The following is a 25931-nucleotide window of genomic DNA, read 5'->3' as shown; positions in this document are numbered from 1 at the left end:
ATTTATAATAGCTATGAAAAATAAAATATCTAGGAATAAATTTAACAAAAAAGGTCAACAACCTCTACAACAAAAACTACAAAACATGGGTAAGAGAAATTAAAAGGACAGAAATAAATGGAAAGACATCCCATGCTCATGGATCAAAAGAATTAATATAGTCAAAATGACCATACCACCCAAAGCAATCTACAGATTCAATGTAATTCCTTTCAAAATACCAGTGACATTCTTCACAGAAATAGAACAATTTTTTAAATTTGTATTGATCCACAAAAGACCCTACAAATAGCCTAAGCAAAACTGAGCAAAAAAAAACAAAGCTGTAAACATCACACTACCCGACTTCAAAATATACTACAAAGCTATCGTAACCAAAACAACATGGTATTGATTTAAAAACAAACGCATAAACCAATAAAACAGAAAAGATAATCCAGAAATAAATTCACATATTTACAACCACTTGATTTTTCAACGTAAGTGTCAAGAATGTACATTGGGAACAGGACACCCTCTTCAAAAACTGGTGATGGAAAAACTGCATATCCACAAGCAGAAGAATGGAACTAGTTCCCTATCCCACCATATACAAAAGTCAACTCAAAACATATTAAGGACTTAAACATAAGATCCAAAACCATAAAAAACTATGAGCAGAAAACAAAAGTGAAATGCAAGACATTGGTCTAAGCAAAGATTTTATGGCTAAGACTTCAAAAGCACAGGCAACAAAAATAAAAATAGACAAATAGCTTTTATATTAAACTAAAAGCTTCTGCATAGCCAAGAAAATAATCAACAGAGTGAAGTGACAACCTGTGGAATGGGAGAAAACATTTGCAAACTATTCATCCAGCAGGGAATTAATATCCAGAGTATACAAAGAACTCAAACAACAGCAAAGAAATAATCCCATTAAAAAGTGGGCAAAGAGTATAAATAAACATTTATCAAAACAAGACATACAAATGGCCAAAAGATATATGAAAAAATGCTCAGCATTACTAATTATCAGGAAAATACAAATCAAAACTGCATATCATCTCACCTGAGTTAGAATGGCTATTATCAAAAAAACGTAGCAAATGCTGATGAGGATGCAGGGAAAGGGAAACACTCATACACTGCTCGGGGGAACGTAAGTTAGTACAGCCACTATGGAAACTTAAACTAACAGTAAGTTGGTAAGCCACTATGAAAAACAATTTTCTCAAAAAAACTAAAAATAGATTTTTCACATGATCCAGCAATTCTTCTTCTGGGTCTTTATCCAGAGGAAAGAAAATTAGTATATCAAAGAGATATCTGAACTCTCATGTTTATTGCAGCACTATTCACAATAGTAAAGCTATGAAATCAACCTAAGTGTCCATCAATGGATAAATGGATAATGATAATGTAATATGTATACACCATGGAATACTATTCAGCCATGAAAAAGAAAAAAAAATCCTGTTATTTGCAGCAATACGGGTGGAACTGGAGGTCACTATATTAAGTAAAATGAGCCCGGCACAGAAGGACAAATACCTCATGTTCCCATTTACACATTGGAGTTTAAAAAGTTAATCTTATGGAAGTAGAGAGTAGAATGATGCTTACCAGAAGCTGGGAAGGGTAGGGAGGGTAGGGATAAAAAGAGGTTCGTTAATGGGTACAAACTTCCAATTAGAAGGAATACCTTCTAGTGTTTGATGGTGTGCAATCATCACCAAATTCAATTTAAGAACACTTTTTTCATGTCTGCAATAATAAACCCCATACCTTGTAGCCATCATTTTCCCTCCCAGCCTTCATCCTCCCCAGCCACAGGAAACCACTAATCTCCTTTGTCTCTATGGACGATTTGCCCATCCTGGAAACTTCATATAAATGGAATCATATTAATATAATATGTAATCTTTTGTGACACACTTGTAGCATGTAGCAGTGTGTCATTCCTTTTTATTACTGTATAATATTCCCCTGTATGAATGCATCACATTTTATCCATTCACCAGTTGATGGAAAACATCAATTCTTGCCTGAACTACTGCTCCCACCTTCTATTTGATTTCCTTGCCTCCAGCCCACTCTACCACATACCATATGCTGCATCACTTAAAGCCCATAATGACTCCTCGTTGCTTTGGTATTTATCCAAATGCCCAACATAGCAAGAAAGTCCTTTCATGATTTGGATCCTGATCACCTCCTAAACCTCAAGTCCTAAGTAAGTTCCCATCCTTCTGAACTTCCAATGGTTCCTCAAAGGCACCATGCTCTCACATGCCTCCAAAATGTTGCATGGGCCATTTCCTCTGAAAGATCCTTGAGAACAGTCCTGTTTTTCTGTTCTACTCATTAATGCATCCCAAGCACCTAGAAGAGTGTCTGGCATAAAGTAGTTGCTCAGTAAATATTTGTGCCTACAAATGGTTTCATTTCAGTCTGTAGATGGCCTCCAAGATAGCTTCCAATGATCCCCACCTCCTGCTATTCAGGCCCTTGTGTAGTCCCCCCAACTGGAGTGTGGGCTAGATTTAATGACTCACTTCTAGATTACTGAATACGAACAAAGCCATTGAATGTCAATTCCAAGATTAGGTTATAAAGACAGTGGCTTCCATCTTAGGGCCCTCTCATTTCCTTTCTCTCTCTTGGATCACTTATGCTAAAATACACAAGCTGCCACGTCATGAATATCCCTGTGAAGAGGCCTACATGGTACAGCAAAGAACTGAGGCCCTCAGTCCAGCAGCCAGTGAGGAATTAAGGCCCTCAATCCAACAACCTGTGAGGGAATCAAGCCTACCAACGATCAGATAAGTGAACATGTAAGTCCCATCCTTCAGTGCCAGTTGAGTCTTTTCTTTTTCTTGAGATAGAGTCTTATTCTGTCACAAAGTGGCGTGATCTAGGCTCACTGCAACCTCCGCCTCCTGGGTTCAAGTGATTATTCTGCCTCAGCCTCCCGAGTAGCTGGGATTATGGGCACGTGCCACCACGCCCAGCTAATTTTTGTATTTTTAGTAGAGACAGGGTTTTACCATGTTGGCCAGGCTGGTCTCGAACTGCTGGTCTCGAACTCCTGACCTCACGTGATCCACCCGCCTCAGCCTCCCACAGTGCTGGGATTACAGGTGTGCACCACTACACTTGGCTAATTTTTGTATTTTTAGTAAAAATGAGGTTTCATCATGTTGGCCAGGCTGGTCTTGAACTCCTGGCCTCAAGTGATCCACCCGCCTCAGCCTCCCAAAGTACTAGGATTACAGGCGTGAGCCACTGCACCCAGCCCCTACTTGAGTCTTAAGATGAGACTGAAGGCCTGCCTGACAATTTTACTGCAATCTCAAAAGAGATGACCTTGAGCCAGAAACATCCAGCTAAGCCACTCTGGATCCCTGCGCCGCTGAAACTATGAGGTAATGCTTGCTGTTTGAAGTTATGCAAACATAAATAAATAATACAGATTTTGGTACTAGAGTGGGGTGCCTAGGTATAAAAAACCTAGAATGTAGGAATAACCTTAAAACCAGGCAATGAGTTTTGAACAGCGTGCTAATGAACGTTTAAAGTACCTTGAATACAACTTTTCATAGAATTTTGGATTTGGGGGATGCTAAGGTGAGGGCTTGCAGGACATTGAAGAAAATCTTATTGGAAACTGAAAGAAGGGGGATATTTGTTATAAAGTAGCAGAAAGCTTAGCAACACTCACCTGCAGTTATGTGAAAAGTTAAATATCTGTCTAATGAACTGGGTAATCTAGCTAAGAATATTTCTGGCCAGGTGCGTTGGCTCATGCCTGTAATCTCAGCACTGTGAGAGGCCAAGGTGAGTGGATTACCTGAGGTCAGGAGTTTGAGACCAGCCTGGCCAACATGGTGAAACCCTGTCTCTAACTAAAAATACAAAAATTAGCTGGGCGTGGTAGCACCCATCCATAATTTCAGCTACTTGGGAGGCTGAGACAGCAGAATCACTTGAACCCAGGAGGCAGAGGAGACTCTATCTCAAAAAAAATAAAAAGACTATTTCTTATTTTATTTATTTATTTTTAGATGAAGTCTCGCTCTGTTGCCCAGGTTGGAGTGCAGTGGTATGATCTCAGCTCACTGCAACCTCCGCCTCCTGGGTTCAAGCGATTCTCCTGCCTCAGCCTCCCAAGTAGCTGGGACTACAGGCACGTGCCACCATGCCTAGCTAATTTTTGTATTTTTAGTAGAAACAGGATTTCACTATGTTGGCCAGGCTGGTCTCAAACTCCTGACCTTGTGATCCGCCTGCCTTGGCCTCCCAAAGTGCTGGGATTACAGGTGTGAGCCACCATGCCCGGCACAAAAAAAGAATATTTCTAAGCCAAGCTTTGAAGATGCCACCAGGTTTCTTCCTGCTGCTTGCAGTCAAATGTGAGTGAGCAATCAATTGCAGAAAGAGCTGTAAATAAAAAAGAGTTAATACCTGATGGTTTTAAAATTTCTCAGCCTCTCTAGATGGTAAGTTATGTTAAAATGTAGAAATGGCTTCTCAGCAATGAAGAAATTCAGGAAAATGCCAGGAAACCATGGTGTTTGAAAGCCAAGGGGTTTAGTAAGCTTTGAGTTGACTACTGTTCCAGTTGGCAGCTTGACTGCAGCCTCAGGAAACAAGTTGACCCAGAGACACCCAGCATGCAGCTCCCAGATTCCTGACCCCCAGAAGCTGTGGGATAAGAAGCATTGTTTTCAGTGCTCAATGCTAAATTTGGAGGTAATTTGTTACACAACAGTGAATCACAAACACATCAAGCCTCTGGATAACATGCTGTTAGCAGGGGTGGGAGGAGGGAATAAGATTACTGACCAAAGAAAGCTAAAAATAAAATCTTAGGCAAGCCAGGCACGGTGGTTCACGCCTGTAATCCCAGCTCTTTGGGAGGCCAAGGCAGATGGATCATGAGGTCGGGAAGTCGAGACCATCCTGGCTAACACAGTGAAACCCCGCCTCTACTTAAAAAAAAAAAAAAAAAAAAAAAATACAAGAAATTAGCCAGGCGTGTTGGCACACACCTGTAGTCCCAGCTACTTGGGAGACTGAGGCAGGAAAATCGCTGGAACCAGGGAGGTGGAGCTTGCAGTGAGCCGAGATCATGCCACTGCACTCCAGCCTGGGTAACTGAGCAAGACTTCATCTCAAAAAAAAAAAAAAAATCTTAGGCAAAGCTTGAGGCCATAGTCATGAGAAAGTAGGTCTTCCTCCCACTAATATATTTTAAATACATCAATTATCTTTAGGTGGTAGTTACAGAAGAGAGAGATAAATGGTGAAATGAATGGCTTCTGCCAACTGGACTTACTTGCTCTTTCTGCCTGAGGGATTAAGCAATGCCTTTTCCTGACCAGTTGGAAATAAGGGCAGGCACTGCTTACTTCCCACCCTTCCCCCTACTTATTCTTTTCTAGATGAGGTGGTAAGGATTCTGGGCTCTCCCAGGCCCAGGCAATGAATTTGAAATCTCCCTCCCTCCAGCCACCTCCCTCTCTGGCTTCATACCCCATCCTCACAAAACCTACAAGCTAACCCAGTGAACCAGCTCCGGGCAAGTTCTGTAAATGGGGATTTATCAAGTCTCAAAGTTGAAGGAAAGCTCCTCTAGTCAGTCTTCTCTTCACACTACCTTGAGGACTTGATGATCATGGGTAGATTGATATATTTATACCTTAAATGAACCTCACACAGATGCATGGAGAGAGACTAGGGAAGGATCAAAAACCAGAAGCCCCATTATGCTAAGCTGGATCCAGTCCCACTTCTCTCTTGTGACTGATACACCAAATGCCTCTCTTCCACATCCCCTACCTTGGCCAATGGCAAGCCCTGCCCAGCTGCTTGGATGTATCCCCCATACCCCCAAGAACCAGACTGCCTCCATTTTCCAAGCAAAGACAAAAGCAACTGAAGAGCAACCAAATGTTCCAGACAATCCTCCGGATGCCTCTAGGCTTGTAGATGAATTAGAAGATGGCACAACGTGGCACAAGGTGGCAGCAGAAATTCTGGGGTCAGCAAGGAAGCCCCAGACATGCCCAGTTGCTCGTCCAGCCCCAGACATGCCCAGTCACTCACCCAAGAAGCTGCTGCCGATGCCTCCATTGTCCTCTTTGCTCCTAGTCTGAGTCTTCAGAGCTGATGGCACTCCCTCTCCAGTTGGGGAGACCAGCACACATGCTGCCTCTCAAAGGGACAGCAGCTGGACAAGCCTCTGAACCTCGCCTAGGTGGGACCAAAACCTCCTATTTGAATCTCAGAGCTCTTCTTCATTTCTGCTAGGAGCAGAGGGGAAAAGCAGGGCTATTTGTGTGGAGTAGACAGGTATGGCCAGGGAGAGGCTGGTAGTCAAGAGATGAGGGTCATCAGGGCAGGGAGCATGGAGCAGAAAGAACCAGAGATTTTTCTCCCTAATCCTCATCCAACCTAGATTTCCCGAGGGCAGTTTTTGATCACATGCTGGATTCAAATACTGGTTGTGTGATTTCACCTTTGAGGTTCTTTGGGTATAAAATAAGAATGAGGGTTCCTCCTTGCTGGGTTGTCACAGAGCTAAATTAGATGTTGTATATGAAGTGCCTGACACAGCAGCAGGCATACGGCAGCCAATCAAAGCATAGTAGCTATTATTGGCCATTGTTGTCTGGTTTTTTTTGAGTGCCCACCGGCAGGGAAAATTACAATAATCATCTATATTGGGGTAGTGTTTTATAATTTCAAACCTATGTCACACACATTTTCTTAGTTCTCCATCAGTCCTCTGACAGAGATTTTATTACTATATTGTTTCCACTTTTGAAGGAGAAAACTGAGACGAAAGAAGTAGAAACAAGAGAGTCAAGAGGGAGAAATGGGAAGCGAATTTCTAATGAGTTTATACCTACTCAGAAGCGGGCCAGGGAAAGTGAGCCACAGCCCCATATAATTCAAACTGTGCATGCCAACTTCTTCTTTCCAATCCCAGGAAAAAGAAGCAACAAAACACATAATAGAATCAGAAGCTCCAGACTCACATACCGGTTATGCCCCTTACATGCTAATGTCCCCAGAACTTAGTTTCCTCACCTGCAGAATGCGGGTAACATTAATACCTTTCAGAGAGTAGTGCTCAGAAGATCCAACAGGACACTAGAGGTGAAAGGGCTTTCTAACCAGAGAACAGTACCTATTTTTATTAAAAAGCTACCTTGAAAACTTTTCTGCAGCCTTCATTCTCATTTTGCAAACTCTCAAATCAGATTTCTTTTTTCCTATGCTTCCCACAATATTCTGTACCTTTATGCAAGAGCTCTTATTATCTATTTACATATCAGCTTTATTATCTATTGCCATCTGAGCCCTCCCCATTAGACCATGAGCTCCAGCCAGGAGCTAGCATAGAGTTGATATTCAATAAATGCTTGCTGCATAAAGATATGAACATATCTCCAGTTTCTCCAATCTAACATAAGTCCAAACAGGTGAGAGGAACTCTGAGCGCAAGCTGAAAGAAGGAATCTTCTCTTTCTTGGTCCTGTCATCTCTCCTGCACTTCACTGGGTCATCAGGATTAGAACAAGAGCAGCTGGTGAGGTTTCAACATATAGGAAATGACCAGGGGCAAGAAACTGGAAAGATACCATGAGATCCAATCCACAAAACCAGAGGGCAGAGTTCTGGTGCCAAAATTGGCCTTGAGGCCTTGCCCTGCTACAGGCCTGTCATCACCAAGCCAGCTTGGACAGGTGCTTGGCCAGACCGCCAGCAGTCAGAGTCATTTCAGCTGGGATGGAAATAAATCTGAGGGTAGATTGTGGCCAGACACTGGCCAAGCTTCTTATCTAGTCAATCTGAGTGTTCTGTAAGCATGTGAAAAACATTCTCAGAGATTAAAATGGACTTTTTAAATAAATGGCTCTAGGAAAACTGGCGGGCATTTGAAAAAAATCAGAGCTCACACTATACACAAAAATAAACTCCAAATAAGTCAGAGATCTAAATGTAAAAAAAAGAAAGAAAAGAAAAAAGAAACCACAAAAGTACCAGAAGAAAAGATGGACACACGTGTCCTCATTTCATTCTCCATCAGCCCTCTGACAGGGATTTTGTTACTGTATCATTTCCACTTTTGAAGGAGAAAATTGAAAAGAAAGAGAGAAGTGGAGACAAGGGAGTCAAGAGAGAGGAAAGTGAAGTGAATTTCTAATGAGTTTACACCTACTCAGAAGTGGAAGGGATTTCGGCAATATCTGACAAAAGCACATATGCATTTACCCTTGCACCCACCAATCCCAGGTCTAGGAATTTACCGTAAATTATACCTCCAACACAATCAAAATACATATGCACAAAGTTATTCATTGCAGCATCCTCCACAATTGCTAAATATTAGAAACAACCTAAATGCACGTATGTAAAAAATTGGTTGAAACTATATGTGCACACGATGGAGTGCTATACAGCTATAAAAGAAAAAGTGGAGTGCTTTCCAGGGAATATAGTTACGTGAAAACAGCAAATTGCAAAAGATGATCTATAGTATGCCACCTTTCATGTAAGAAAGTGTAATGGTTAATTTTAGGTGTCAACTTGACTAGATTAAGGGATACCCAGATAGCTAGTAAAACATTATTTCTGAGTATGTCAGTGAGGGTGTTTGAAGAAGATACTGGCATTTGAATCAGTGGATTAAGTAAGAAAGATCCATTTTCATCCAGTGTGGGTGGATGCCATTCAATTGACTGAGGGCCCTAATGGAACAAAGAGGCAGAGGAAAGGAGAATTCTCTCTCTTTCTCTCCTGGAGCTAAGAAATCCTTCTTTCTCCTGCCCTTGGACATCTGAACTCCAGGTTCTCTGGCCTTCAGACCCTGGGGCTTGTACCAGGGGCTCCCAAGTTTCTTGGGACTTCAACCTCAGACTGTAGCGGGTGTCTCATGGGACTTCTCAGCCTCCATATCCTCACAAGCCAGTTCCCCTAATAAATCCCCTCTCATCTATCTATCTTTACATATTCTGTTCCTCAGGAGAACCCTGACCAATACAGAAAGAGATTTTTTTTAATGTGTTTGCTAACTTGAGCAAAAAGAATCACCAGAAGAAATTAGAAACTAAGAAATTAGGTACAGGGGTGGGTGGGAATAGAATGGAAAGGATGGGTGAATGGGAGTAATGTAGAGGAGAAGGGAGGATGATGTTTATCTGGATGTATTTCTTTGTATAGTTTTGACTTTCAGAATCATATTATGCCTTACACACTAAAGGAAAAAATAAAAATGGTCAGGGAAGAAAAAGAAAAATGGAATACAAATAGAAATAAATGAGCCTAACTACATTTCAGATGAATAACACAACCAAACCTAGGAGAGGCAATGAAAAGAACTCGTGTAAATCTTGATCACAGTCTAACTAAATACCCCCAGGCTAAAGACAAAAAGAATTGTAAACAATTATTGAACCTCAAATCGTGAGTTTGTTTTCCACAATGGTATGGAAGAGCAATTCCAGGATATAATGTATATTCCAGAATTAAACAAATGAGACTCAGTTTGCACAGTCAGAAAGGTTTTAAATATGAAAAAGGCTTCAATGAACTCACTGGTGTTGAATTGGAATTGAAGGTGTGAGTGTGAACTCATAGTTTTCAGGAAGGAGAAGAGAGAGAGGTGTGTATGTATACACATACATATATTAGCAAAAAAAAAAGAAAAAAAGGAGGGCAGTTTGTGTGAGAATTGCTAGATTAAACCAAGTCAAATAGGTTTCCTTACTTCAGGGTTCTTCAGAATCTTTAATTTCCTAATGCAAACTCTGAATCTCCAATGGGGTAAGATAGTATTCCAGTTTCCAAAGTTATTTAATGGTGGAACCCTTTTCCCATGGGATATGACACAGAACCAGAGTTTACACTAGAGTTAGAAGATGGCCAGAACCAGGTTGGAAGTGCTACCACCCCTTTCCAGCTGGAGGGCTTGGGCAAGCTCCTAATATCTACAAAAAAAGATTAAATAAGATCACACTCAAATACCTTATTATATTTTTACTTTTTCTCTGTGTTCCCCAATTTCCCTTTTCTCCCCCTCTCTCCTTTCCTACAACACTCCCATCTTATACTCTCAGGGAACCAGTTCCTGATGCAGCCAGCTTCCAAATCTAGCCTGTGTTAGGGCTGTGCAGACAGTACAAATAAGCAGGCCAGCCCGTCTGAAAGCAATTAGCTTTGTGGAGTGCCATGGTTTTTTCTTTCCTCCTTTTGAAAGTGGTTCTGCCTGAGCCCCGCACCTGGGTGACAAGTTGAATTTAGGAAGCCCAAAGAAAAGAAAGGGAAAAGTGAAAGGCAATTAGCATGGCTTGCAGAAAATCATACCCCTCATTCCTAATTGTCAGGCGGTGGGTAGTGGCAATGGAAGGGCAGAAAGTAGCCAGGGAAGGCAAAAGGTGACCCCACTACAGATGCTGTTGGCCTCATGGAGTTTAGCTTAGTCCTGGCTGGTGAGATCTGAGTCATGGGTTGAATAGTGAGCAGACAGCTCTGATTGGTTGGGCAACCCCAGCCACTTTTAAGTGAATTTAAAGTGAGCCAGAACCAGAGAAGCCCCATACGTTCTCTGACAGTTGGGGACATGATTGAAGAAGGGTGTTGGAGACAGGTCACCAAGATTTCTGATCATTTTTTGTAACCCAGTGGGTAATTACTCAGCCCCACCTGCAGGTTCAACCTGAAAGCTCAATGATTCACTACATGGGGATTTAAAAAAAAAAAAAAAATCACTGGCCAGTCCCCTGCAGCAAGTCAAAGAGAGAGAAGCCAGATTCCACAAAGAGGCCAGGCAGAGTGGTTTAAGTGCCCAAGGCCAATTCCATCCACTCCATCCCCTGGGAATCCACAGCCCTGTTTCCCAGCCCTCTTCTCTTGCTATTCCTCATAATTGTAATAATCAGGGAGGCCGTCTGGCACAGTCTGTGTCAGGCACTATGCTAAACACTATAATGCACATATCTATTATATTACCCCATTTAATCTTCACAATGACCCTGCAAAAGCGATATTCATTTACTCAAGTATTTATGTGTTAGATGTAGTCTATGTGCCAGAAACTGTGTATTGCGCTGTTGTGCTACTGGTGCTGGCAACATCACGATGAATTTACAAATAATGGAGGAATTTGTTTCCCATTCTACAGATAAAGAAACTACCTCAGAGAGGCAAAGTGAGTTTTAGCCAGATTGCTTCTATATTCTTTAGGCAGTTAATTAAGGCACCACCACAGGAGGGAGGCTATATACTGAAATAGTAGAAACATTCAATAGAAAGCAGACAAGTTCTTTTCTTTCAACAAGAAATTGAACTTCTTTTCTATTGTGAGGACAGCTTCTATTATTAAACAAGCAATCACTTGTCCATTAGTTAATCATCACTTCTAATAAAATAAGACAGTCAGCCAGAGTTTTCTAAGAGTTTTACAGAGCAAATATAACCAGTTCACCTCAGCACCTAGAGGGAGCTCAGTGGATATGGGAGAAAAGCTAAACTGAGGCAAAAAAGCATTACATAATCTTCCTACTTTGATTAGAATCACAAAATGCTAGAACCAGAAAGGGAACTCATCCATTCTAAAGGGCAGCCTGTGGGCACTTCCCCAGCATACACTCACTTCTCTTGGTCAGAAACCCCAATTTTCATGCAGGTAGGCACACCCCCCTCTCACAGCCTGTTTACTTTGGAGATGGTGGTAGCACTCCAGCTCCAACCAGGCACCCCACTTCCTGGTCTCAGTTACAAATTCAGAGATGCTCTATTGGCCAATGTCGTCCAGTGAGGTGCTGGCAGAGCTTTGCTGACGCTTTTTGGAGAGAAGCATCCTTGCTCTTCTGGAGTGTACTCACTTGGGGTTTGGAAGAAGTCAAGAGCCCCTTGCCTCAAAGATGAGTGCAAAGCAACCAGCCTGAAAGAGACAGAGTCTTGAGCAAATCATTGACCCACTGAGTCAAAACAACCTGGAAACCCATTCTTATTTTGCTTTCTAATCTCTTCAGCAAATAAATCCCTTGTGTGATTGTAAGCCTGTTTCCACTGGGTTATTTACCACAGAGGAACAGCAGCCAACATAAGGCCAAATTTTTCCTCTTACAGGCAAAGAAACTGAAGCCCAGAGAGGCTCAATGACATGTTCAAAGTCACACATCCAGAAGAAGATGGAGTCAAAGTCTTTCTGGAAGTTTCCAAAAGGAAGAATAGGATCCTGGTTTGGAATTTCTCTGAAATTAGACTTCTAATTTTCTGTAGGAATGAACGTTCCCAAATTGGAGCTGTCCAACCATAAGATGGATTGCCTTTGAAGAAGTTGAGTTCCTTGCCATAGGAAGTATTCAAGCAGAAAGATACAAAGACTCAACGACAGAGTGCCAGAGAGGATGTCTTACGGAGGTGGTTGACATAAACCTCTCTAACTGCATGGGCTATAAGGGATCCAGGAAGCCCCCTAGTGAGTACCTAAGAGATCTTTTAACATGGAGATGGTTTGCAGACCTAGAGAAAGCACCACCATACATAATGTAAAAAACTACACCCCATAACATTTACCATCTTGGCCATTTTTAAGCGTGTGGCTCAGTAATGTTAAGTCTATTCACACAGTTAGGCAATCATTCTCCAGAACTTTTTCATTTTGCAAAATTGAAACGGTACACATTAAACAACAACTTCCCATTCTCCTTTCTCCAGCCCCTAGTAACCACAATTCTTCTTTTGGTCTCTATGAACTTGACTACTCTAGGTACTTTATATGAATAGAATATCATAACATTTGTACTTTTGTGTCTGTCTTGTTTTTCTTACAATGATGTCTTCAAGGTTGATCCATGTTGGAATACTATGCAGCCATAAAAAAGGATGAGTTCATGTCCTTTGCAGAGACATGGATGAAGCTGGAAACCATCATTCTAAGCAGACTATCACAAGGACAGAAAACCAAACACCGCATGTTCTCACTCATAGGTAGTAGTTGAACAATGAGAACACATGGACACAGGGCAGGGAACATCACACACAGGGGCCTGTCGGGGGTTAGGGGCTGGGGGAGGGATAGCATTAGAAGAAATACCTAATGTAAATGACGAGTTGATGGGTGCAGCAAACCAACATGGCACATGTATACCTATGTAACAAACCTGCACATGGTGCACATGTACCCTAGAACTTAAAGTATAATAATAATAATAATAATAAAGGTTCATCCATGTTGTAGCATACGTCAGATTTTCTTTCCTTTTTAAGGCTGAATAATATTTCACAATTCCTCTGTACAGGTTGTTTCTACCTTTTGGCTATTGTAAATATTGCCCTATAAGCATAGGTGTAAAAATATCTGTTTGAGTCCCTGCTTTCAATTCTTTTAGATGTAAACCCAGGATTGGAATCTCTGGATTGTATGGTAATTCTATTTTTAATTTTTTGAGGAACCACCATACAGTTATCCATAGCAGCTGTACAGTTTTACATTCCCATCAATGGTGCACAAAGGATCCAATTTTTCTACATCCTCAGAGGAGCAGGGTTTGCCCCTTCTGAATTTGATATGAAGGCAGGACATCTGAGTGCAACTGTCCATGAGACAGTTGGAGATACTATGACTCAGGGGATGGGGTGGTACTGCAGACAAATTTGGAATTTATCCAATAAGAAATGAGAGAAGCCATGAAGATAAATGAGTGCAGATGAGAGTGGAGGGTGAATAGCAGGAGTTGAGGACTAAGCCTTGAGGAATGGCTCAGTTTGGGTGGCACATTTATTCACAACTGGCAGCTGCTAATTTTTTCTAAAAAAGCTCATTCTCTAAGTTAAACCTTCCCCTGCAGTCCCTGAATTTGCTTAGCAAACCCTTTTGTATATTAAAATACTAACTTACTCCTGATGGAGTTATTCAAAACCAAAATTAAAGATTCCAGTGATAGTTAACATCTGTAGAGGTTTTATTTCATATATTTAATCCTTATAACAACCCTGTAGGGTAGACATTATTCTCATATAGTCCTCTAGTGGGGAGGCAGAGCAAAGCACCCCTCAAGGAGAGAGACAAGCTCTCCTGACTTTACTGCTTACTCCCACCCAGGGGGCATTAGAAGGGAAGGGTCAGATATCAGACACTGAGAATAGTGTGTCTGCTAGTTGGCAGGAACATTGTGCATTTAAACTGTAGGCACAAAGATCAGTGGTTGCCAGGGGTTCAGCGGGAGGGAGGGATGAATAGGTAGAGCCCTAAAGAGCAGAGATGGATATATAGCATTAATGCAATTGTCAAAACTTATAGAATGCACAGCACCAAGAATGAACCCTAATGTAAACGATGGACTTTAGCAAAAAATAATCAATGTTAGCCCATCAACTGTAACAAATGTGCAAGATGTTAATAATAGGGGAAGCTCAAGGAGTATAGTAAAGGAGTATATGAGAACTCTTGTACTTTCGGCTCAATTTTTCTATAAACCTAAAACTGCTCAAAAAAATAAAGACTACTTTTGGCCAGGCATGGTGGCTCACACCTGTAATCCCAGCACTTTGGGAGGCCAAGGCAGGTGGATCACCTGAGGTCGGGAATTCAAGACCAACCTGGCCAGCATGGTGAAACCCTGTCTCTACTAAAAATACAAAAATTAGCCAGGCTTGATGGCAGGCGCCTGTAATCCCAGCTACTCAGGAAGCTGAGGCAGGAGAATCACTTGAACCTGGGAGGCAGAGTTTGCAGTGAGCCGAGATCACGCCATCACACTCCAGCCTGGGCAACAGAGTGAGACTCCATCTCAAAAAAAAATAAAAATAAAAATAAATAAAAAATAAATAAAGACTACTTTTTAAGTGTATGCACACAGTGTGGCCTTCTTTTGTGGTCACCCCTCTCCCATGCTGCAGGAGTAGTAAGGAGACCTGAGGGACAGGCCCCACACTTTGCTCTGGAAACCTCTTTCCCCCTTCTTCAAGGACCCCTCTTAGAGGAAGCCCTGCCATCTTGTTCTTTTCCTCTCTGCTGTCTCTACTTCCATGTGGCAGCCAGCTAGACCCCACACCCTGCTAGCTCTTCCTTTGGCATGAAGATAAGCACATTCTATGAAACTGTCCCTCTCCGGGTACCTTCTGCCTAGTTCTGATAAATGGGTTCTATTAGTTTTGGATTTGAAGCCATTTACACCTAATTACCTCAGGGGAAAATGTGTGATTCATGAACCTGAGTCACATTCACATAGTTTGGGCCTCAATCCGGCTAAACACAAAATGGTGCTTGTTTTCTTGGCTCTCATGCTTCATGTAACTATATTCCTTGGGAGCCTCCTGGGAAGAAGGTATGGCTAAACCAAAGCAGAATTCTGATATTCTTTGTCCCTCAGCAAAATGCCAGCTAATAACAATCCAGAATTCCTTATAACACCTAACAATTGAACCCATTTTATAGATAAGGAAACTAAGTATTGATCAGCATGAGTGCTGGCTCAAGAACACACCTGTAAGTGGTGGGGCTGGAAACTGAAACTCAGATCTTCTGACTCTAGAATCTATATTCTATTCTTCTACCCCATCTCTCTAGAGGAATGAGGTCTTTGATATTTTAATTGTTCTTTAAGCACGCATGGTTATGCACACTCCGTTAACACTTGAGTCTTCTTAACCCAGATCCTATGGCTTTCTACCTGTGCACATCATAATCTTAACATGGGGCCAGACCCTCGGCTCAGGACTAGACCCTACACAAGAGTCACTCCAAGAAAACGAAGATCAGGGTAAGGGCAAGGACATTAAATCAAATACAAATACAAATACCCAAGGCTTTGTGTCCTTAAAGAAAAAGATTTTCTGTTTCTGGAAAAATAAGATGGACAGTCATTCAGTAAACATTTACTGGGGCCTTGGGAAACATGAATAACACATAGTTCCTTCCTTTAAACAACGGATCACTATCTCAAGGGTGGGGTAAGTGAAGACAAATGAACAGATAAATTACACATGGGGGTAATATGCGAAATATCTTATAACTGGAAAAGCATGGAAGCTAACCAATCAGAATGGATGCTAACCCATTCAGAACACATTCCAGCCATAAATTAGCCACCTGGACATACCTATGTGTATTAGTCTACTCAGGCTGCCATAACAAAATACCATCGACTGGGTGGTTTAAACAATGGACATGTATTTTCTCACAGGCCTGGAGGGTGGAAAGTCTAAGATCAAGTTTCTGGCAGGGTTTGGTTCCTGGTTAGGGTCCTCTTCCTGGCTTGCAGGTGGCCACTTTCTTGCTATGTCCTCACATGGTACAGAAAGAGCTCTGGTATCTCTTCCTCTTCTTATAGGGGCACCAGCCCTGATAGATTAGGGTCCCACCTTTATGACATTATTTTACCTCAATTAACTCCTAAAATCCATGTCCCCAAATAAAATTCACATTGGAGGTTAGGGCTTCAATACATGAATTTAGGGAGACACAGGTCACTCCATAGCAGCATGTGTGCCCTAATGGTAGAATAACGGTGCTGTAACTGTTCCAAAGGAATTAACCATTGGGCGCCTGAAAGGAGCACTTCCCTCAGTGACAGCGTTTTGGGTTTTTTTGTTTTGTGAGATAGTCTCGCTCCCAGCAGGACCCTCGAGCTGGCCACTACCCTAATTTGTTCTCTCATATCTACCTCTCACTCTGATCTTACCAAACTTTTGTCATTGTATTGTCAATTACAATAGTAACATCAAAGATAACTGATTACAGATCACTATAACAGATATAATAATGAAAAAGTTTGAAATATTGTAGGAATTACCAAAGTGTGAGACAGAGACATAAAGTAAACACGTGTTGTTGAAAAAATGGCACAGATAGACTTTCTTGAAGCAGGGCTGCCGCAAACCTTCAATGTGTAAAAAACACACAATATCTGTGAAGTACAGTAAAGTGAAGCTCAATACGATGGAAGGATGCCTGGACTTTTGTTATGGCGGCCCTGGGAAATTAACACATTAATTTTGTATGTTGTTCATTATAAGTGATTTCTCTGAACACATAGTGGACGATATAGATTTGCTTGGAGTCCAACAGGGGCAAAGTGTTTACCCAAAGGGAAGCTGGGTGGGGCACCAATTTGGGTATATGCAATGTGTTTAGTGCAGCAGAGAATATGCTCATTTATTTTTTATTATTTCAGGAAACTTTCTCAGGGGTTTCCTCTCTCAGCTTGGAGCTCCCTCCCTCTGTTTCTACAGGGGAGCTTCTTCCTTCTTTCTTAGCTATTAAACTCTCTGCTCCTTAAAATAAAAAAAAGCTTTCTTGAAGGCTTGCTATGATCCAGGGTCTGTGCTAGGGAAGTACAATGCCAAATTTAACTTCTCTACCTTATTTTTCTGAATGACAGCACATCTGTTGACAGCATGGTTTACTGAATACTTTAAGCTGACTGTTGAGACCTGCTGCTCCAAAAAATGTATTTCCTTCAAAATATTACTGTTCATTGATAAGGACCCAGTCACCCAAGAGCTCTGATGGATATGTACAAAGAGATTAATGTTTTCATGGCTAATACAACACCCCTTCTGAAGCACATAGACCAAGGAGTAATTTTTACTTTCAAGTCTTATTTAAGAAATACATTTTGTAAGGCTGTATCTTCCATAGATAGTGATTCCTCTAATGGATTTGGAAAATACAAATTGAAAACCTTCTGGAAAGTATTAACTATTCTAGATGCCATTAAGAACTGCCATAATTCAAGGGAAGAGGTCAAAAATATCAACATTGACAGAAGTTTGGAAGACATTGATTCCAACTCTCATGGATAACTTGTTCAAGACTTCAGTGGAGGAAGTAATTGCAGATGTCATGGAAAAAGCAGGAAAACCAAATTAGAAGTGGAGCCTGAAGATGTGACTGAATTGCTGCAATCTTTTAATGAAACATGAAAGAATGAAGAGTTGCTTCTTATAGATAAGCAAAAAAAGTGGTTTCTTGAGATGGAATCTACTCCTGGTGAAGATGCTGTGAACATTGTTCTAATGATAAAGAATTTAGCATATTATATAAACTTAGCAGTGGGATAGTTTGAGAAAACTGACTCTAATTTTCAGAAAAGTTCTACTGTGGATAAATGCTGTCTAACAGCATTGCATGTGATATGGTTTGGCTGTGTCCCCGCCCAAATCTCATCTTGAATTGTAGCTCCCATAATTCTCATGTGTCATGGGAGGTAACTGAATCATGGGGGTGGGTCTTTTCCTTGCTGTTCTCATGCTAGTGAATAAGTCTCATGAGATCTGATGGTTTTATAAATGGAAGTTCCCCTGCACAAGCTCTCTTTGCCTGCTACCATGTTAAGACCTCTGCCACAATTGTGAGGCCTCCCCAGCCATGTGGAACTGTGAGTCCATTAAACCTCTTTTCTTTATAAATTGCCCAGTCTTGAGTATGTCTTTATTAGCAGCATGAGAATAAACTAATACAGCATATCACAGAGAAATATCACAGAGTCATTCAATGCAGCAAACTTTATTGTTGCCTTATTTTTAAAAATTGCCACATCCACCCCAGTCTTCAGCCACTTCACACCCCTAGTCAGCCAGCAGCCATGAACACCAGGCAAGACTCTCCACTAGCAAAAAGGTTATGACTCACTGAACGCTCCGATGATCAGCATTTTTAGCAATAAAATATCTTTTAATTAACACATATATACTTTTTTTAGACATAATGCTATTGCACATTTAATAGACTATACTGTAGTATAAACATAACTGTTATATGCGCTGGGAAACCAAAAAAATTGTATGACTCACTTTATTGCAATATTTGCTTTAGTGTGGTTGTATGGCACTGAACTTGCAAGTCTTTGAGGTATGCCTGTACCACAAACTGGGTGGCTTAAAATAACAAAAATTTATTCCCTCAGTTTTGAAGGCCAAAGTTCCAAAATCAAGGTGTTTTACAGGGTTAGTTCCTTCCAGAGGCTCTGAGGGAGAACCTCTCCCAGCGTCCTAGCTTCCAGGGATGGCCAGCAATCCTTGACATTCTTTGGTTTATAGGACTCTATTTATTCCTAATCGAATCAGGATAAACTCTGCCTTCACACTTTTTCCAGTCTCTGCCTTCATCTTCACATGGCTGTATTTCTACAAGGACACCAGTCATATCAGATTAGGGGCCTACCCTATACACTAGTATAGTCTCTGGCTAATTACATCTGCAATTAGTCTATTTCCAAATAAGACCGGATTCTGAGGAGCTGTGGGTTAGGAATTCAACATATCTTTTGGAGGAGACACAGTTCAACCCATAACATACAATAACTTCACAAAAAATGTCATTTAGGAGTCTTATTTAGTAAGCACAGTTTAGATTCTTTTGTTGACAACAGCCGTGCAGGGAGCTCCCTGGATCTATTAGAGGGTGGCCGATACGGTCTCCTGCAGGTGAGAAAGAACGCTGGGCTGTAGATATGAACTCCAAGTGAAAGAAGAACTTACTGGTGAAGAACAGAGGCCCTGCACACAGACTGTCTGAGTTTCAATCTCAGCTCTCACCTTCTGTGTGAACTGGGCTGAGTTCACTAGTCATGCTGTGCTTCGGTTTCCTTCTGTGTAAAATGAAGATAATAATAGTACAAACCTCATATCATTGCTGTGAGGATTAAATGAGAAAATACCCATAAAGTATGTTAAAAATTATTGGCACATAGTAAATACTAAATTTCTAATTAGCAATAATAATTATTATTATTTGGCATTATAGGGATAAAGATAGTAAATGAAACATGGGGAGTGGATGGCATGGTGGGTGAGGTAGAAAAGAAGACCTAGGACAAAGCCGTAGGAACACCAAGATTTAAGGATCAGGGAAGGGAGGAGGAAGAAGAGCTGGCAAAAGAGACAGAGGAAAAAAGGTAGGGAGTTTCAAAAGAAGGGAGTGCCCTAAGAATATCAGTGCCTACATTGTCATGGCAGCATTAGTCACAATAGCCAAAAGGAAGAAGCAACTCAAGTGTCCATCAGTGAATGAGTAGATAAGCAAAATATGGTATATACAATAGAATATTATTCAGCCTTAAAAAGGAAGGAAAAGCTAACACAATGCTATGGTATGGATGAACCTTGAGGACATGAGGCTAAATGAAATCAGTTAATCACAAAAAGACAAATACCGTATGATTCCGTTTATAAATGAGGTGGACAGAGTAGTCAAATTCATAGAGACTGTATTAAGCCATTCTTGCATTGCTATAAAGCAGTACCTGAGACTGGGTAATTTATAAAGAAAAGAAGTTTAATTGGTTCACAGTTCTGCAGGCTGGACACGAAGCATGGGGCTGCATCTGCTCGGCCTCTAGGGAGGCCTCAGGAAGCTTCCAATCATGACAGAAGGCAAGTGGGGAGCAGGCATGGCACATGGCGAAGGCAGGATCGAGTGAGAGAGAGTGGCGGGGGAGGAGCCACACACTTTTAAACAACCAGATGTCATATGAACTCAGAGCAAGAGCCCACTCATCACCAAAAGGATGACCCAAGCCACTCATAAAAGATCCACTCCCATGATCCTATCACCTCCTACCAGGCCCCACCTCCAGCATTTGGGGATTATAAGTCAACATGAGATTTGGGCAGGAATAAATATTCAAGCTATATCAGAGGCAGAAAAAAGAATCGTGGTTGCCAGGGGCTGGGAGGAGGGAGAATGGGAAGTTGTTTATTAGGGACAGAGTTTCCGTTTTGCAAGATGAAAAGAGTTCTAGAGATGGATGGCAGAGATGGTTATACAACAATGTGAATGTACTTAACACTACTGTACTATATACTTAAAAAATTGATAGAATGGTAAATTTTATGTTATGTGTATTTTGCCACATTTAAAATTTAAAAAATAAAAAATAAAAAGAAGAATAGAGTGGTCAACAGTATTTAATTCAGCTGAGAAGTCTGGAAAGATAAGAACCGGAAAAGCGTGGTTGGTCTTATCAACAAAGAGGTTGGTGGTCACGCTGCAAGGGCAGCAGAGGGGCTTAGAAACCAGGCTGCCATGGGCTTTGGGGTGAGTGAGAGATAAGACAGAAAGCCAGGAGCTTGCCTACAAAGGAGGAAGAGATGTGTGCTCATAGTTAAGGGAGGATAAAGCTATTAAAAGGGCTTTTCCCCTTTCTTTATTAAATTCCTTTTTAAAACTACAAAATTAAGGCATGCTTTGTAAAACACACTGGCCTGTGGAGAAAACATTGATAATCCTCCCTCTACTCCTCTCCACTTCAACCCAGTTACTTGTGTTAACAGCCTAGTGTGGGCTTTGTCACTGCCTTCACACTCGCACCAACATACGTCAATGTATACAGTGTGCAAAGGCTCTGAGACCAAGGTAGACAGTGTTCAAGGAAAAGCCCTGTGTCACTGAAGAAGATGAGCAAAGGAGTCAGGTGGATTGGGAAGATAGAGCTGGGGCCATGTAAGACCCTGCAAGCCTGTGTGTTATTCCAAGTGTGATAAGAAATTATTGGAAGATTTGAGTACAGGAGAGATCTGGTCTGTGTTATGTTCTAAGAGATTACCTGACTGCTGGATAAAGATAGCTACAGCAAGTGTCGAAGTAGAAAAGCCACTCGTAAGAGGTCATAGCAAAAGTCCTGGTGAGGAATGATGGTGGCTTGGCCCAAGACAACAGTGGTGGTCATGGTGAGAAGTGGATTCAAAATATCTTTTGAAGGGAAAGATGACAGAGCTTGCCCCTGGATTGAGCAAGTTTCTCAGAGTAGTTTTTAAAAGTCCCTAAGCTCTTACATCTCTTAAAAGACAGATCAGTATTCAAACCTGATTCCTCTACTCAATAAGTATTTATTGGCCAGGCACAGTCGCTCATGCCTGTGGTCCCAGCACTTTCGGAGACCAAGGCAGGCGGATCACCTGGGGTCAGGAATTCAAGACCAGCCTGGCCAACATGGTGAAACCCCACCTCTACTAAAAATAGAAAATTAGCCAGGCGTGGTGGTGCACGCATGTAATCCCAGCTACTCAGGAGGCTGAGGTCGGAGAATCGCTTGAATCTGGGAAGTGGAGGTTGCAGTGAGCCAAGGTCATGCCATTGCACTCCAGCCTGGGCGACAAGAGTGAAACTCCGTCTCTAAAATAAGTATTCATTGAGCATCTGTGTTAGACACTGGGAATGGAACAGTGAACAGCACTCCCGCCCATCATGAAGCTCATATTCTAGCCATGGAGAGCTAGTGTACCACAGCAGTTACCAGCATGGCCCTGACAGGTGGCCATGCTGACATCTCAGCCCTTCTGGTTAGTAGCTACATGATCTTGAGCAAGTTACTTGATCTCTTTATGCTCCATGTCCTCATCTGTAAGATGGAAACAATAGTCGTCCCTCCCACCTCACTGCTTATTACAAAAAATAGATGGTTAATATTATGCTTTAAATGTCCCCTCCAAAACTCATGTTGAAATTGAATTGCTAATGTAATGGTATTTAGAGGTGGGGCCTTTAAGAGATGATTAGATCATGAGGTCTTTGCTCTCATTAAGAAATTAATACCATCATGAGAGGAGTATGTTCCTAATAAAAGGATTCGGTTCAGCCTACATCCCCTCTCTGTCTCCTGTGCTCACTTCCACCTTTCACCCATCCACCCACCTTTTAGACGTTACTCTCCAGATGTCTGTAACATGCTCTTTGATTTCCCAGCCTCCAGAACCATGAGCTAAACAAATCTCTGTTCTTCATAAATTGCCTAGTCTGTGGGTATATCTTTTATAGCAGCAGCAAACAAAGACAGCTAGTACTGTACATAGAAAGTGCTTAGAACAGAGAAAATACTTTATAAATGTTACATTTTATTACTACAGAAGTCAAGCTCTTAACCATTATGCAATTTGGTCTTGGTTTCAGTATCCCATTCTAGCAATGCAAATTGACAATGAATTTTTTCCTTTATTCTTCAAAATTGAGTATGTGATATTGAGGTTTCACCCAGTGGCAAATGCCTCTGTAAATATCAGAAATTAGAAAAATTGCCATGTATTTATCTAGGTATATATGAACAGTGCCAATCTTATGATGGTTTGATTTATAATTTTTTGACATTATAATGGTTCAAAACTGATATACATTCTGTAAAAACCACACTTCAAATTTGGAATTTTGCTCTTTACCTGGGCTGGTGATATGTGGTACGATGCCCTCTCAAGATGATGGGCAGCAGCTATGAGTGCAGCTCCCAGTCAGCCACATAATCACAAGGGTAAACAACGAATACTCTCCAGTGCACCATGTTGCTAGATAATTTTGCCCAACTGTAGACTAATGTATGTGTTCTGAGCATGTTTAATGCAGGCCAGGCTAAGCTTTGGTGTTCAGTAGGTTAGGGGTCTTAAATGCATCTTTTTAACTTATGACATTTCAACTTACGATGGGTTTATTGGGACAATCCCATCACAAATCAAGAAGCATCTGTAAGTCCACTGAAATAAAACAGTAAGGATAGATCTCAAAATGATGACACTGTGTGGTGGGATGATGGAATTAAGGGTAATACTTGATTTCTTATTTATGTCAAGTTCTCTGCCATAAGACTTTGTTCATGTCCTAGTCATAAGAGCAATCATAGTTATTTTTACAAAAATATCTGAGCAAAGGATCTGTAAGCCCAGGGAAAACAGAAACACATCTATGTCCTTTCCTCTTTGATTTCAACTCAGGACATACCCTGAGAAATGACAAAAACACTGACTATTCACCATTGTCCCAAGGCGAGATCACAAAGGAATGACTCAGAAGTGGCTTCTGACACAAGGCAGAGGGATGACTCAGAAGTGGCTTCTGACACCAGGTGGTGCCTGAGATAGAAAAGTACATGAGAGCCAGCAGCAGCCAGCCAATTTCTGCAGAGAACCCTCCCTCTCTAAAGGAATATGGGTGGGGTGGGCCGGGGGGGTGGAGCTGCGAGAGCTGACAGCAAGTTTCAACCCTGAACCACACAAGGCTGGACTCGCCTAATTAGACATGTTAATTGCCAAGAGGGAACGCTAAACAATCAGACCCAACACATTGTGGAATTAGAGAATAGCCAGGCTTAGAAGCACTGGCCCCCACCCCAGTCCAACTCCCTCACTGTTCCACTTGCAAAAAAAAAAACTCAAAAATCCCCAGCATCAAGATTTCTTTTACTTTAGCTCCCCACAGAGTCCTGCACCGGGCCAGGAACACAGGAAATAAAGTGCTTTGATTATTTTAATCTCTATTTCTTGTGTTCCCTGCCCAGCATCTATTGCTCCTTTTCCTGGCAACAATGCCCCAGTTTCCCTTTGGGGAGCCACCCCTCCCCCACTCTTGGTGGGATTGTAAGTCAAGGTGAACTTCCTTCCCTGACCAGGTGGTGGACACTGAGCTCAGGCTAAGCCAGTCAGATGCTCTTTTCCTTGAATCAGGCCGGAGTGGATTCCCCACCCTCCCACTCCCCATTCCCCACCCCTGCTAGAAGGCTTTTTATTGGTTTTTGTCACCCAAATCCCTGGACGTGAAATGATTGCTACCCTTTCAGAGATCTACTTCCTCCAATTTTCTCCATTTCTGAGAGCATCCTAATATTCTCCCAATAAAGCCCTTTTTGATTTAAGAAAGCTAGAGTCCCATTTCTGTCACCTGCTCCCAAAGAATCCAAATTTGCTATTCATCAAAAGAAAACATAAATAAAATCAATGAGGATACCTACAATGATTGGAGTGTTACTATTAATGAGTTATTTTCACATTCATTGTCTCCTTTGGTCTTACAGCAAACCAGCAACTCGGAGAGGTTCATTGACTTGCCGAAGGCCACAAAGCTGTTAAGTGTTCAAACAGATGGCATCAAACCAGATCTTCAGCCTCAGGGACCAGAGCTCTGCAGCCTGGAGGGGACCTTCTGCGGCATCATTGCACAGAAGACGTCAATCAATCAGTCTTTCAGTGGCCTTACATTTTTCTCTACTTGCAGATTGTGGGTCACCATTTTACAAGTTCCTCCAGGACAGAAAGAAACTGTTTCCCCTGCCTGTTCTTTCCCAGCCCAGGCTGTCACCGGGGATCTAAATGTCAGGCTTGATGCAAGTTCTCAATGTTAGAACCTCTCATGAAAAGTGGAGTGAACAAGAGGGAAAGTGGGCAAACCTCAGGCCTCACAGCTTTAATGCCAATGCATTTGTTGAAGGACCTGATCTCTCTGCTTCCAAGACAGAGTCTTGTTGCTGTCTTCCGGAGGGGAGGAACCCTGTGTCCTCACGTGGCAGAAGAGCAGAAGAGAGCAAACCCACTCCTTCAAACTCGCCTTTTAGAGATGGGGTCTCACTCTGTCACCCAGGCTAGAGCGAGCATAGTGATATGATCCTAGCTCATTGCAGTCTCAAACTCCTGGGCACAAGCCATCCTCCTGCCTCAGCCTTCTGAGTAGCTGGGACTACAGGTATGTGCCACAGTGCCCAGCTAATTTTTTAATTTTTTTTTGTAGAGACAGGGTCTTGCTTTGTTGCCCAGGCTGGTCTAGAACTCCTGGGCTCAAGCAATCCTCCCCCCTCAGACTCTCAAACTGCTGGGATTACAGTGTGAGCTACCACTCCTGGCCTGCAAACACTTTTTATAATGAGTGTCATTAGTCCATTTATGCGGGCAGAGCTCTCATGACCTAAACACCTCCCATTAGGCCCCACCTTTCAACATGGTTGCACTGGGGATTCAATTCCCAATACATGAATTTTGGGAGGGGACAAAAACATTTAAACCATAGCATACCTCTGAATCAAAGGCCCTTCACTGTCCACACCTCTTACCGCTGTTCACAACACACATCACCAAACAGATTGATATTCTAGCTGTAATTACAGAAAAACTGTTCCTTCAGCTTCGTCATGGTGTGATATGTTTTATTTCCCCCATTTGCCCTATATTCTCGT

The sequence above is a fragment of the Nomascus leucogenys genome, chromosome 16 (genome assembly GCF_006542625.1).
Source record: "Nomascus leucogenys isolate Asia chromosome 16, Asia_NLE_v1, whole genome shotgun sequence".
NCBI lineage: Eukaryota > Metazoa > Chordata > Mammalia > Primates > Hylobatidae > Nomascus > Nomascus leucogenys.
This window is presented reverse-complemented; position numbering follows the sequence as displayed.